The 15,404-nt window shown below is 44.4% G+C and overlaps 1 protein-coding gene across 2 annotated transcripts in view; it reads left to right on the forward strand.

The window, feature by feature from the left end:
- Positions 1-2,227: 2,227 nt before the first annotated feature.
- Positions 2,228-15,404, forward strand: part of MARCHF8 (membrane associated ring-CH-type finger 8) — a 90,275-nt gene continuing 77,098 nt past the window's right edge. For both annotated transcript variants that reach the window (XM_053949091.1, XM_053949092.1), the window contains exon 1: positions 2,228-2,468. The gene's annotated coding sequence lies outside the window, so the exon portion shown is untranslated. The remainder of the gene's footprint in view (positions 2,469-15,404) is intronic.

Consider the following 15,404-nt stretch of genomic DNA (forward strand, 5'->3'; position numbering starts at 1 on the left):
TTGTCATAGGCCTGTTTGTCACACACCATGCCAGATTAAACCTGCTGCGTGTAGGGCTGGCTACAGCCGCTGGCTGCTGCGTCCACAGCGTGTCTGTGTCTTACTGCACTGCGCTGGGAGAGAGGCTGCAGTTTGCTTTGCAGGCAGGAATGCTCTTTTCTCCTGCTCTTTTCCATGTGAGACTTTAATGGCTCATGCTACTCTGTCCCTGAGATGGGTTCCAAATCATCATAGTGATTTTCAAAGGCTAGGTTTTGATAACATGTATTTGCTATAGTACTGACTTACATCCTGCATCTAAGACTGAAGAAAGTTTGATAAATTTCAGGCACTTTGAAAAAATATTTGTTAAAATGTCTCCAAAATCATCTTCTTGGCGCTCTTGCAGCATTTTTGTTAAAGGTGATTTAACCTTAGAAATCTGGTTCCTTTCTGATAAAAGCTGATTCCTTAATCAGTCAGAAAGGATGTAAACTTAATTTATATTTCCTTTCATCTTTCTAATTGAATTCCCATCAGTTCTGTTCACCTTCCCTAATGACTCCACTTTTCCCTTCTCCTACCAGAATCTGTTTTATTCACCTAGCACAGGCAGAAACCAGCAGAACAACAGCACAGGAAGGAATGAACCCTCAGCTCACCTTCAGTAAAACATAAGATCATCAGAGAACTTCTGGAGAAATACCACTTTGTTTTGGCCAGTAATGTGCATACAGGAGAGTGAACAGATGGAAGAACACACTGCTCAGGATATGCAGCTTGAAGGAACTAGAGGAACTGAGCTGGCTTGGAGAAAAACTCAATCCAAAATACAGTGGAATTACAAAATAATCCCTGAAATATTGTGGAGTTGCTATGGAGACATGCAGGTGTTCAGACCAACACTGTAGACTAAAAAGATCATTTATAATTATCTGGGAAAAAATTAATTATGCTTTTCCATATAACTACTGTATGTAATTGTAATAACTAAGGACCAAAAAAGGGTCCTTCATGAAGGGATACAATCTAAGTTGCTTCACTTCAATCTCCATAGGACTCAATTGGAGTTCTACACACATTCTCCTCTTCCCAGGAAGACAAACCCTGGTTGGTGCTTCTCCCACCTTCACTACATGGGGGTGCTGGGTACTAACTCTGCAATGTAATGAGAGTGTTTCAGCCCAGCTTCTCTGTGCTCTGCAAACCTGGTGTAACATGTCATTTTTCTGTAGGGGATGGTCTCTGCATCTAAAGGGGCTACCTTACTCATTTTATGCTTTTTGCACTGTTCTCGGTGGGTAAATGTAATCTCCCTGGAGCCCTGTAAATTATTGTGTGAAAAAGTGCAGACTCAGAAGATGAAAAATTCAACTTAGGTTTAATGAATGACTTTTCATGTCAAGTCAGGTTTCTTTGTTTTCTGGTTTATTCTCCAAATAATATCTGCTTTCTTGTCTGTGCTTTACTGACAGAAACTGTTCAGTGAAGCTGCCTATTTTCCACTTATTCCCAAGTGGGATAGACATCATGTCTGAACGCAGGAAACTCTCCCTTGACTTATTCTCGTAAAACTCTCTTTGCTTTTTCCCCCTGTAAAATTCACCTCAACAGTATAATTCACCTATTCCAGCATATCCCAGGAGAGAGATCTCTTTGGGAAGAAGAGGTTAAAGTATCCTGCTTGTGTAACAAAAGTGTAAAATAGCAACAGAGTACGGCACCCAGATTAAGGTATGGGGCAAACTCGAAGCTTTTTGTTGACGTATTTTTTTGCTGATAAATCAATACGTGCAGGTGAGTGATGAATACAAAACATCGACGATGTTATAAGCCATTTTACGACGATGGCTATAAGTCATCTTCAGGCGTTCAACATACATGTAATTTTAAAAAGTTACATGGCACCCTAGGAAGTGAAGATGTTTTATTCTACGTACTAAAGCGCGAGCCGTTTTGCCCTGAGCAATAGTGACAGCAGCATCCCCGCCTGCGGCTGCGGGAGGCAGGGCTGAGGGCTGAGCTCGGGACAGCCGGTCCCCACTCGCTCCGCTGCCGATTGTCGCCTCCCGGTCCCCGCCAGTCCCGCCCCCGGCCGTGCCCCCGCGCAGGTGCCCGGAGCGCGGGGCGGGGGGAGGCGCGGAGCGGGGCTGCAGCGCCGCCAGCCCGAGCGCGCCCGGGGAGGCTCCAGCGGGAGGCGATCGGGCGCCGGGACAGCCGCGTCCCGCTGCGGAGCGGCCGCCTCGCCTGCCCGTGCTGCTCCGGGCCATGGCGGCGGGGGCGGGCCGGGGCGGGGCGGCGCGCTGACAGGCAGCCCGGCCCGGGGAGCCGCGGTAAACAGGAGCCGGGGAAGAGCGGGGGGAGACCGGCCTCGCAGGAGCCTCCCGGCCCCACGGCCCGCCGCCTCCTGGCCCCGGGCATGGGCAGCAGCAGCCGCCGCAGCCGGAGGAGGAGCCGCCGGCCCGGGCCCTGTGCGGGGCACCACCAAGGTAGGCTCGGCCGCCGCCCTGGCCGCGGGCAGCCGCCGCTTCCTCCGCGGGGGCCGAGCCGGGTCCGGCGCCGCGAGGCCGGGCACCGAGGCCGGGCCCGGGGCGGGCTGGTGCGGGGGCCGCCCGCCCCGGGGTCGCTGCCCCGCGGCCGCCGCTCGTCCCCGCCCCGCCGGGAGCACCGCGCCCCGCAGGGTCCGGCAGGTGAGGCGGCTCTGGGCGAGCAGCAGGCGGCGGGCCCGGCCCGGCTCCCCGCGGGTCCGTGCAGCGCCGCGCTGGCCGGGGCAGGGGCGGCGGGGCACCGTGGGGGCGGGCGCTCCACGCGGGGCGTTCGGGGCTTCTCCTCCGTCGAAGCTGGGGAAGCGGCACCTAATTCCCTGGTAAGAGGCTTTCCCACCTCCGCCGTCTTTGTCTGCACAGCCTCAGCTGCTGCTGCTGGCGCTGGGAGCATTAGTGTTGCTGCGGGGAAGCCGAGAGCGGATCAGCTGTGGGAAAGGGACCGTGTTTGCACCGGGTGTCCCGTTAGGAGGAGGACGCGATTTCGCGTTCCGTGATCAACGTGGAACAGAGATACGCCAGAGAGAAAACAGTGCAGAAGGTGTGCTGGTAACAACGTGTTCATAAGGAATCGTGAAGTTTCACGGCAGACTAAGGAATAGTCAGAATTCCTTCATGCTTCTTGGACCTAGTTGGCAGGCAGAGTAATGCTCGAGTTGTTCCAAACTGTAACACTTTAACTTCGCCTCATTTTAGTGCGCTAAAAGTGCAAGCAAAGCGAGAATTACTACGTGCCAATGCCAGATCAGTTGGTCTCAAACTGCGGTGCAAGAGGTGCAAGAGCAGCTCAGCTCTGCAGTTGGCAAAGGGCTGGTCTATTTCCAAGCATTGCAAATCTGTGAAATAACGCAGCAGTATAAACATAGAAGGGACAATTTAGCTAGAGCTAGAGTGGAGGTGGAAAGAGATACTGGAAGGAAGATGGGGGTGGGAGAGAGCCGGTCTGACAGTAGCGCTTCAGCTGAAGCAACAGCAGTCTTTACGAATTTGTGCTTCTAAAATTGGTTTGTAGTAGTGTCAGATGAGGCTGAGATTGATCTAGCAATAGTCCTAGGCAAACATTTTCAGAGAAAAGTTTTCTTTTTAAAACACTTCGTTTATTAGACCTAAGATATTTTGTTTGAAATCTGTCAACATTGATCAATTTCTACTGATGCAGAGTTCTGCTAAGCCTGCCTGAGGACCAGGATTGCTGGAAACATCAATGTTCCTGGCTCAAGGGTATGCCCTAGGACCCAGAGTAACACCTGCTGGGGGTGTTAGTAGCTTCTCAGCTGTAGCCCAAACTGTTTGATGCCAGGCTCTCCTCAGAACAACCTTGTAGCTGCTCAAAGTGAGACTTGATTCTGCTGTGGTTGCTGAAAATGGTAGGACTGTGGAAGTCCAAACAACTGCCCTTTTGCTGGGAACTTGGTGTGACTTAGGTCTAATGTAAACTTAAGAAATTAACAATTCACTGAATATTTGTTATGGTGTTGGATTTTCTGTTGTTCTTTTGATTCCATTTCTTTACTTGGCTTTCAGCTAGCCCTAGCCAGAAGTTCTGCTTATAGAGATAAACTAGTTAAAAAGAAGCAATTTTCTGGTTTGGGGTGTCACATTGGAAGAAAAGCTGCATGCTTTTCATCCCTCAGTGCGTGGATATGGAGCTAGAATTGTTGGAAATGTTCAGGTGAGTTCTAGTACTAGAAAATACACCTGTTCCCAGGCTGCTTTTGCACAGTCTTAGCTGTTCTGAGGATACATTAATTCAGCATGCTGGATGAACTTTCTGTATTTTCAGAAAATGATGAATTTGTTTTGGTTTTTTTTTTTTGTTTTTTTTTTTTTTTATTTTAAACTTCTGTTATTTTAGATCCAACATTTTGGAAAAGCAACTCTCACATGTTCAAGGGTGAAAGGATTTCCCAGCTACTGAGGCTGCCTCAGGTACTTAAGGCAATGTGCCAAAGTGTCTGACAGACTGATTTCCCTACTGCTCTTCCAAACACTGATATTAGTGGGGAAGGCAGGCACTGCAGGAATGTGACAACTTCCAGCAATAATGCTGCTCAAGGAAGGAGTTGAAGGTGGTTGTTACAAGCCCTGAATTGATCCTGCTGCATAAGAAAAAGCAGTCTCCTGCTGTGGATCTTTTCTGCCCTATATCTCAGTTAGCCCTCGTGGGCCTGACTGATAGCTAGCTTCAGAAAGTGTGAATAATAGAGTGTGCATGGCTACCTGCCAGGAAAAAATGAAACAGGAATGAGGTCTTGTCTTTTTTTTTTTCCTTATTGTTTTTTATTTTGTTTTGCTCTTGTTGTGCCCTTCCACCCTCCCCCAAAGATATAAGGAACTCTTGATCCTGTAGAAGTGTTTAACTAGCATTCTTTAAGAGCCAGTAGATGGACCATAAAAAATTAACAGGCATTGAAAGAAGGAATTTCCAGGAACCCTGAACAACCTTGTGCTTGGACTGTGTCTGTGTGGCAGACAAATAGTGAATAGCAAAGCTGTAGAAGGCTATAAGGAATGAAAAACTTGAAGTCTGGGAAAATCTTCCCTTTCAGGGCATAAGGAATTGGAGGGGAAATCTTCCTGGGGGACGAGTTATCCATTTACTGCTCGTGCCAGTTCTTTCTTGGGAGCATCTAGTGCTGGCTGCTGCAGGAACTGTGTGAACCATGTAAATCGCACATCTAATTCACTGTATTAATTTCCATAGTGATACAGAACTCATGCAGGGTTTGCTGGGACTTCTGTTTTGCTGACTAGTGGAATGACTGCAAAGATCTGGTGGCAGCTTGGTGTAGCATAGCAGATCTGGCATTATACTTGCTGGGTGGGCTTTGTTCACTGTGAATTTTCACAGCACCCGATTGTTGAAATGCTCTTTGCTGAGATAGGGTCTGTTTTACTAGTTCTGTTTGGATTTTACTGAAAACTTCCCAAAATAACTCTTAATTTCTAAACCAGATTATTTTTCAGTGCTTCCCACAAAGTTTTTGTGGGATTTATCAAGGTATCCACATTCATGTGAAGCATTAAATAACCAAGTAATGGATTACATAGTGTTTGTTTATTGATTCTGGGGAAGGGAAATGGACAAGAGCACCTGGAAGCCTGGTCTTTTTGCAATTAAAGGTATGCTTTAAGAGCTTTGTTAATCTTAAATGTAACTCATCACCAGACAGCCAGACAGTTCACCAGCGCAAGAGATCTCAACCCTTACCAGTTTCTAGTGCTTGCAATTTCTTTTCCCCAGGGACTGAGAAGGAAGGTTGGCCTTTATTATATGTCCTGCTGGTTATCATGTTTGGGCTGATCTAGATAAAGGTGTTTGTAAATCTCTGTTGAACTTCTCTGTCTTTTAAAATGAATGTCACTCTGGAGCTCAACATCTGGTACCTGCAGGCAAGTGGGAGGGCTTAGTAGCAAATCTTTGACCTGGCAGAATGTCATGGTTGATTGGACTCAACTGAAAACAGTGTTGGAAATTTTAGATAAAATACACATGTATTACGTATGTGGAATATGTATATATGTAATGGGTGGAAAACAGTGAAAGGTTCTAGAAAGTGTGGCTGAGATTTTCCATAGTTATATGAAATAAAGGCAGCAGATGAACACTTTATCCCTGGAGACTCATTTAAGGATCCCAGCTGTAAACCTTGCAAAATACGTAGCCAAAATTCATTTGGAATATAAATATTGTCTATTTTGGGTGTAGGTAAATTCTATGTATCAATTGGGTATGCCTTGATATCTGCCCTTCAAAGGGCATCAGATCAGAACACAGGTCACCAGTCCATTTTGCAGGTGAGGCTGCAGATGAACAACAGCACTAGAGTTTCTCCTTGGGAAAACAGGCATTTGACTTAAGAACATCGTTTAACAGGTCACTGCTTACTCAGCTAAGACAGAGTTTGTCTCTCAGTTTCGTCATGGCTTCAGTAAGATCATGTGTTTAGGCACCATCCAGATAAGAGGTTCATTACAAGGAATAAAAATGTTGTCAGCTGTTCTTTCCTGAGCTGGTAGCTTGACTTCTGCCATGTCCTCGACACAGGATGAGGAACTTTTCTTGTTGAATCAAAGGGTCAGTTGGCTAGTAGGGGAAGGAAAGAAGGTGACAAACCAAAAAAGAAGAAAAAAAAAGAATGGAGTTCAAGTTTACACATAAAGTTGCTCATTTTTCAAAAAGTATACTAATCCTTTGGGCCTCTCTTCCTCTCAAATGTGCTTTATGTTTAAAAAGCTTTTTGGTTTCTCTTTAGTGTTTGTACTGGGCCTGCAGAGAAGAGTATCTGTAGGGAAAAAAACCCCAGTGCTTCTGAATAAATAGCTATGCTTCCCCTGGGTCTGATCTGCTGATTCTAATGACCAGAATAATTTGTCACTCAGACTTACTTAGTGCTAATAACTCTGTGCCATTGTGCAACTTGAGGAAGGGAGTTGTGCTTCTATTCTGGTTGCTAGAGTTGAGTTTGAAGTTCTGCTTTCTCATTATACAAGAATTTCCATGGGCACACCACACCAATGTGTGGGGGTCCACACATTGCCATAACTCCTAGGACTGAAACTAGAAACTGGCTTCTAGACATGGGATTTGGGTAAATTTTGCCTCTAGAGAACCACTTGAGTACCATTTACTGAAGGAAGCAACAAATTGAGTCTGAACAACCTCCCCTATAGCACCAGTTAAATATTGAGGAAGTTTTCAGTCAGATCTACTGTAAGCACTTCTATTGGCAGTGGACCTGGGCTTTACTTTCTTGGAAGAGGGAAGGTGACATCACAGGATTATTGGTGGGAACCCCTTGTCTCCAAATTACTGCAGGATTTACAAAAGGGAGGTCTTTGTTTAATGTCATCTGTAAAGGTCCTATAAAGCATTTCTTTGTTGAAGAGACTCCTTCAAAACCAATGAGAGCTGTAGGAAGACAAAGCCTTCTCTGCCTATTTATATTTGCTTTCCCTGTCACTGGCTCCTTGTCTCATCCAGGACAGAGGATTAATCTTTCTGATCCCTCTATTTCTAGTTGTAAAAGCACAGTATGGTATTGAGGGTGATTCACTACTACAATCCTTGTTATAATCTCTTGTAACTACGAATGCAGTCAGAAGAGAAAGGCTAATGGAAAAATGTGGCATATTTCTGTGTATGTATTTTTTTTTCTATATTTATGGGAAGATTGATGGATTAGAGAACAGGAAGTGATGCAATACAGGGCTCTGCCATGGTTTCATAACATGGGCCACATTATAGCAAGAAATTCTTGCAAATGACTCTGCTTGCCCTATCTGAATGCAGTTTTGTCTCCTTGCATATTTTTCCATGGCCTCCTTCAGCAAGCCACTCTTAAGGGACTTGCATTTAATAGCATGATGAACTCTGCTAGGGTAGATAGAAAGTGAAAGTTGGCAGTGGCTTTTTGGTTCATCATACGTAAGCGTGGTGAAGTCTGGCATACCGGAGGAATGTGAAGAGTGTCAGGTAACAGTTTACCATAGGTGATGACAGAGAAGAAAACACACATGGGAGCAGTCTGACTCTTTCTGAAATTGACAGTAGGCTTTGATTTTTCGTTCTCTTCTAGTAAATGACGGGAGTTCCCCTTGCAGTTCTGCATCCAAAATGTCCTTTTAACTGTGATTATTGTTAGAGCTTTTAGAGTAATCATTTTGAGCTTGCCTGCCAAATCTGAGCTGAAGGTGCCAGGACTAGGAAGGACAGTTGTTGTCAGTGTTTTTTCTCTAGTGCAATCTGTGACCATTGATTTACAATGAAACTGCTTCTGTAAAATGTGTCTGTATGTGTCTGTATGTGTACGCATATAATCCATAAAAGCAGGTGGGCTGAAGATTTGCTGCTCTTTGACATTGCAAGTGATCTCTAGAGGGAAGGATTTTTTACACCAAACATGATAAATGCATACTGAACTAAATGTTGTCTTGTTTCAATGAGAAGAAAAAAATCTGCTTGGCTTTAAAAAGAAGAGGAAGTTCTGTTGCAGCTAAAAAGATTTTTCTTTTTGTGAGAGACAGGAAATCTGCATCTTTTTTCCTGCTTCTGGCCTGTTTTCCAGTTTCAGTTACTTCACCTATGCACACCTTAATTTCCTGTAACTCAGCTGTCATCTGGATCATGATATTTGTAAGATTCTTGGATTTTTGTTTAAATTTTTTAACCTGTTCTCTAAGGGAAAGTGGGCTTATGCAATCACACTGCCAGTAACTTCTGAACCTGTTGGCTAAATGTCACATAATTGCTGGAACTTTAGATGTTGCAGAAAGAATGGAATATAAATTGCAATGTCACAGCTGAGAACTGCAGCAGCCTCACCCTGTGCCAAAGCCCATGGAGATGGCACTTTTTAAACATGAGCTAGGCCACATGGATGAGTGGCCTCTATGAAACCTACAACCACAGGATACAAAATGCAGGATCTCAGACTGTGCTAATCCTTCTGCTGTGGAATGACCTTCTTCCACTGCAAGGCCTTCTGAAGGCTTGGGAGAAATTTAAAGTATTGTTATCAAATTAGAGCTGGCATGATGAAGCAGACTCTTCACAAAATTAATGTCTGATAACTTAAGGGGGTGGAGGGAGGAGAGATACCCTTGTAAAATTACATGATTCTTGTCAGGCTGGCTCGATCTTGGGAATTAGCAAAAAATAGTAGCAGGTTTGATTAAAATATTGAAGGGAGTTTTAACTTTGCTCTTGGCATAATAAAGCAGAAGCCAATAAAAGCAGGATCAGATTGCAGCCTTCTAAACACATTGGTGTTCTTATGCAGTGTTTTCCTACTGAAGCCTTGAAATATCTTGTTTTAGGGCATGAAAACTGTATATTGCCTCTTAGCAGTTCCTTTGTGTGAGGCATGTATGTTGTTTCTGTGATTATTTTGACAGTGATGTTCAGCTATTTTGCACCCTTCATCTTAGGGTCAGACCTGACAGGGGAGGATAACTCATACTGAGACTGCTCAAGTTGAGTATTTCTGATGTTGCAGAAATTCTTACCAATCATTCCAAAATTGCAAGGCTTGAAAGGTCTCCGTATTGTTCTGCGTGAGCTGCTGCATGCTTTGGCAGGGTATGAAAAAGAGTCCTGCTCTAGTACACCTGCAGAGCTCTGCAGTTCTTGAGACCTTTTAGAGATTAATATCTTTTTATGTGCCATTCTGGAAGTATAGGAAAAGTGCCCTGTGATGTTTTCCAGGCAAATAATGGAGAACTTGAAACACTATTGTAATTTCCAAATGGCAAGAAGTTGAAAATTATTATTCTCTGACCTTTCCTAATCCATCTGATTACTTTCTTAAATGAAATGTGTGGCTTCGTTTCTAGTGAGGCAGTGTGCAAGTGATATATTAGAAGTGCAGCTTCAAAGCAGCAGGAGATGGCTCTGCCAGAGCTCTGTGCCTTGTACTAAGTCTGCCTAAGTGCTCCTTGCATTTTACCCCTGCTCAGTAAGGCTGCATTTGAGATGCTGCTAGTGAAGTGTGGAAGCATCTCCTCTATATATCTACATACCAAATGCAGTAGGGCAAGTCTGACATATGCTTTGCAGTCTTTTGGTGGTGTTTTTCTTCCCAGGATCTCCCATGGTGAGTGTTTGGTGTTTTGGGGGCCCCGAAGCACTTGTATCTGCCTGAGACGTAGGCTTTTATTTACTGGTGGTGTTGGTATCAGCTTTTCCAACCACAAGGCAAGGATCCCAGCTCAGTTGCAGTTGAACATGTGTGATTCAAGATACAATTTCTCACTCACTTTCCTTTGTTAGTGATACTCTGGCAAGCATAGCATCATGTGGTCCAGCAGCCTGAGAGCAAAGAACTCAGGATCAGTTCCTTATATAGAGGGGGAATTAGATCCCTCATGCATTTTATTCTTGGCTATGATCTTTCATTGTGTCTTGTTAGATATTTGTTATGATTGTTTGCTTTCTCTGTCTACTTGAGCTCTACTTGTCAGCTTGGACACGTGTTCAGTCTGTCTCATCCATCTTTGCTTACTGGGAAGTTTTTTAGTTGGCATGTTCTCACTATGCAGAACTCTAGGTGTTTTGCAGAGACTTGGTAGGGCTGTGATGCCCTGCAAGCATCATGCTGGTTGGCTGTTTGTCAGCTGCCTTTTCAAGTCCTCATTAGCTGCTGTATTAAGGCTGTCTGCTCTGTAAGACCTGCATGGGTTTGGCTTAGCCTGTCTTTACTGTCTATACCTCGTGCAGGGGTGGGTGGAGGCTGCAGGGATGGTTCTGCTTCAGGGTAGATGCTCTGCTCAAGGAAGGTATGTTTTCCAGTTGCATCCTGATGCTCTGGTGTTATCTCCCTTTCCACATGACACTACAAAGCATACACCTATCCCTTGTCACACAGTTTGCGTTGCTGCTTCTATGAATAAGGGAAGGGAAACTCAGAGAGCTGATGATCCAATCTCAGAGTGATTGCCTTTGAGCTATATCCTGTGTGGCTCATGGGCAGTCTTTGTGGTTGATGTAATCTAACTAATGCATATGAGAGACATCTGAGCCAGGAATTGGGAATTTAATAAGATGATGAAACTGTTGGGTTTCAAGTCTGAAAGTAATTCTTGTCAGCAGGGGATGGGAGTGGAAAGCAACTTGACTGTACACAGTGCATCCCAGCAAGGTCAGTTACGTGGGCATACTGCAGCACAGGCCTGCTTTTCTGAGATGCTGTGTATTCCCTGTGTCCAGCGGCATCTCGGAGTCAAGGACAGTTGGCAAGTTTCTGAGCCAAGCCTTTCTTCTGTGGGCCTCTGTTTCTTCCTTTATTGTAACGTGCCAAAAAAAAAAAAAGAAAATCGCTAGCAGGCTACGTCATGCTTTAACTTGGTGAGCAATAAAGCAGTGTGTTACGCTGTCTCTGGGCCTTCTATGTCCCCTTCTAGAAAAGATGCCACTCCAGCATGACAGCTGGCAGAGGGATGGGTTACTCCAGCTTGCAAATGTCTTCACCGCTGGTGTGTGAAGATGGCTCCGCCTTTCCAGATCTCTTCATCTCCCCTTGCCATTCTTTCTAGGCTTTCAGTGAGAAACTTGAAGATGTTAAGTACTTTCTTGGGTATGATAGCTGCTTCGTCTTTGCTGATAGATGATGGCTTTTGTAGAGATACTAAATGTTGTATTGGAAATTCATGTGTAAAATATAATCTTAGACAAAGCAGTAACTAATCTGCAACTGAGTGCAGCTCAATCAGACAATTGCTAAAAATAATCTACCATCCAATTCCACTGGTGATGTGTAATTAGAAAAGTGTTCTAATTCATAACCTCCATGTAGACAAGATTGAAGACTGAAGTGGTTTTGCCAGTCTGGAAAGAATCGGTGTTTGGGGAGGTAATTTTATGGGGAGACCAGGTGTTCTGACACTGATGGTAGTAACTTTGCTCTGCATTTATGCTGAACCTTTGCCCCAACTAAATGCTATAGGGTGCAGTTTTTCCAGCAATGTCTTCTGTTTTAGGCAGAGAAGATGCCCTCCTTGCTGGGCATCTGCTTCCTAGAGATTTTATTTTTCCTTTAAAAAAACCCACACCTACCCCAGAAAACCCAATCCATGAGCACAGAAAGAACTTTATATGCGCATTACATTGTTTCCTGCTTGAAGATTGGGTTGAGCATTTTAAGACAGCTGAGTGGCTTTGCTGCAGAAGCAGCACAGCAAGGAAGAGGGAGCCTTTTCAGCTGAGGTATTTTGCATTTCCTGAGATTGGGGTCTGAATACTTTTTAGCCACTGTCGATTTCATTTCTTAAGTTCAGTGACTTCTGTTGTCTGTAATGAGGCAGTGAGAGATCAGCTGGCCTTGCTGAGATGTGAAACTTCTGTTAACTCTGCAGGAAATGTAGGGGATGTGAGCTTGCACCAGATTATTTCTTTGTAAGATAATGGTAATGTTGCCAGGTAATGCCATTCACTGAATAGCATGTGTCCCTGAAAAACAGGGAGTGTAACTTCCTCCAAGCTCAAGGCTTTATGCCTCTTTCAGAGAGAGCACAGGCACTGGAGAAGCACCGTGCCAGGCACAAGGACACTTGTGACGCAGAGGGGACCATGCCTGTTCGTAGGCACAGCGCTGCTTCCTGTAGAGCCCAGAGACTGAAGGGAATGATTGGGTCCTCTGAGAGGAAAGCAGCAGTGTTTTGGTCACTTGTGGGTTCCTGTCACTTCAGAAATAGCAGAAGACATCTTTAGTCTTTATATACCTAGTGAACATCTTGATGTGCTGTACAGCCCACGTGTGGGAGCCTGTGCTAAAGATGGGACTGTCTAGAATTGAACAAGTCAACTGTCTTAAGTGAGCAGGAAACAGGAGATTTTTGTCTTGACTTTCTAACATCTGTTGCATTGGGAATAGGAGGTAGTTTTCTTTTTTTTCAAAGAAAAAACAAACTTGCATTTGCCATTTAAAATGATTAATAGAGAAATATGTCGTTATCTCTCCGTTAGCCTGATTCGATAGATGTTCATATTATTTGTCTGTAATTATTTTTCGTCTGCTCTTTGGGAGAGCAAATGTCCGTGAATATTACCGTAATTGTAACTACTTAGAGCAGGAAACCAGAAAGTCAGCTGGTATGGGTACTGGAAAACATGGAGGAGAGTGGAGTGGAGTTGTGTGGGTTTTCCTCTCTGCAGTGAAGGGTGCTGTTGATGTAAATATTCAACAGGTTCAGTGCTTGCCTCTTTCTCCAGCAGTAGATTTTCCACAAGGAGTAATGATATTTTAGCTTGATAAATAAATAACTTCTTTTCTTCTGGCTTTCAATTTCAACAGATACCTGATAAAAATTACTGTTTCTTCCAGGGTTTGTCATCATGAATGTTTTAGGTTTTGTAGTGCTCATTTGCACCAGAGTTGCATCGGTCTTGTTTAGCACACTTGGCTCATCTCACTGGCTCCTGTTTAAACTAATTTAAAGCAAATACCATCTGCTTGGGGGAATGACAGAAAAGCCACTTCTAAATGTGAGATTGGGTTGAAGAATGTGACATGTCAACTGGCATGAGTGATGTGGCCATGCTCCTGAATTTTATTTCCCTGTTGAAGAACTTCATATAGCAGTTTCTTTTACTGCCTGTAGATATGCAACAACATCCCAGTATCCATTCCATTGTATTGCTCCAGCTGTCACCAGGTTCCTTCAAAACCATCTTTTGTCCCACAGAATTTTGCTATCTGATGGCTTGGGCTTCCCCTCACCCTTACTAGACACTTGGAAATTGCTTTGAAACACATGCTGGAGTAAAAACTGGTAATCATTTAAGAGTAGGTCAGAAGGGCACTGCAAGTCCACCTCTTCTCCAGCAGCAAGAAACAGACCTGTGCAGTTCTAAGTGTTTCTCATTAGTAAGCACCATTTTTCTATACCTGGGTATTTCACTCTATATCAGTAGCTTTCTGCAGCTGTCTGTGTTTGGCTGGCAGTGAGCAGCTAGTGGATGATAGCTGGACTTTACTGCTGTAATTCTGGTGATAGAAAGCTGTGATGGGTTTGCTTTAATAGGATTCTATACAGAGTGAGAGTGCAAGTGCATAGGAATGGATTGGTGGAGTTCTGTGCTGTTTCTCCAAATTTCTCATAAAATCTCTAAACTTCTAAATACTTTTAGAAATTAAGGGCCTAATACTGGGTGGGACAGAAAGGGTCAACACTTGATTGCTGAATTGAGAACAAGGACAATGGGTGAAGATGCAACTGCTGGACACTGTTTCCTTGTCTGTGCAAGAAGGCAGTGATTTAAAAGAATCCACAGTCACGTATTCATCTCATGATTGTATCCAGTGGCTATTTTAGGTACAGTGGGGATGAATGGCCCTTTATAGACTGTGGTAAGGAGTGCCTTGTCTGTGGGTTTCAGTAATGCCTGTCCCTTCTTTTCGGGTGGCACAGAGCACTGTTGTGGGGGAAGGATGCTCAGAACCGGCACACGCGTGCCAGCACGCTCGTGTGAAATAACACCCTCATGAAGGGAAACTGTGCGGGTGCTGCGCTGCTGCCAGCACGTGTCAGTGTCAGCTCTGGCACAGGGACCTGGGGTGTGACCATTTGTCAGCCATCTGGAATCAGTTGCCTGGCCTTTAAACTACACCAGGGACACTTAAAATACGATAGACACATGCAGCCTTTTTAACCACCCAGCAAATCCCATGATAAGGTTGCAGCTGGAAGAGGTTGTCTTGTTCTGGCACTGGAAGAGATTTAGTTCTGTTCACAGACCTGGACTCTCTGTGGGGTTTATACAGCTTTACTTTTTAATGATAATGCTATGACACAGAGGTTCTTTTAAACTATAGGCATAATTTTCATGTTGAAGTCAATGAGAAATACCATGTTTGCCTGCCAAGCAACTTTCTGAACTTTCTCAAGATTTGGCAATTTTTGGTGACAATGCAGGTGTGAAACTGAGAGAGTGACTCAGATGTATAGTGCTGTTATTGCTTGTCTTACTGTAGCACTTCAGTCTGTGCTCTTGGTTGTGCCAGGTACTGTACATTGCCATGGTAAGGAACAATACCACCCCACAAAAGCTGTCTGTGTGGCTAGAACAGCCTGGAAGTGGGAAGTGGAAGTACTGTTACCTTTCCACTGCACAGAAGTGGCTAAACCAAAGAACTCAAATTATTTGCCTTCTTGAACCACAGCCAGTGAGCACACCTCTGTGTTGGTGTTACTTGAAATAAAGATGAGCAGCAACGTCAGTGAGGCTGTGCACTCTACTCCCCTAGCACGTTGTTCTGCCTGGAGGACAAGTTCTCATGCAGGTCACAGTATTGGTCCTTCCCACATTGCCTTTTGCATGGGGGATTCTTGGACACAGCAAATGTACAAAGAAGGCATCAGAATGGATAAAGATAGAAATACAAA

Source organism: Vidua chalybeata, chromosome 8, assembly GCF_026979565.1.
Source record: "Vidua chalybeata isolate OUT-0048 chromosome 8, bVidCha1 merged haplotype, whole genome shotgun sequence".
Classification (NCBI taxonomy): Eukaryota; Metazoa; Chordata; class Aves; order Passeriformes; family Viduidae; genus Vidua; species Vidua chalybeata.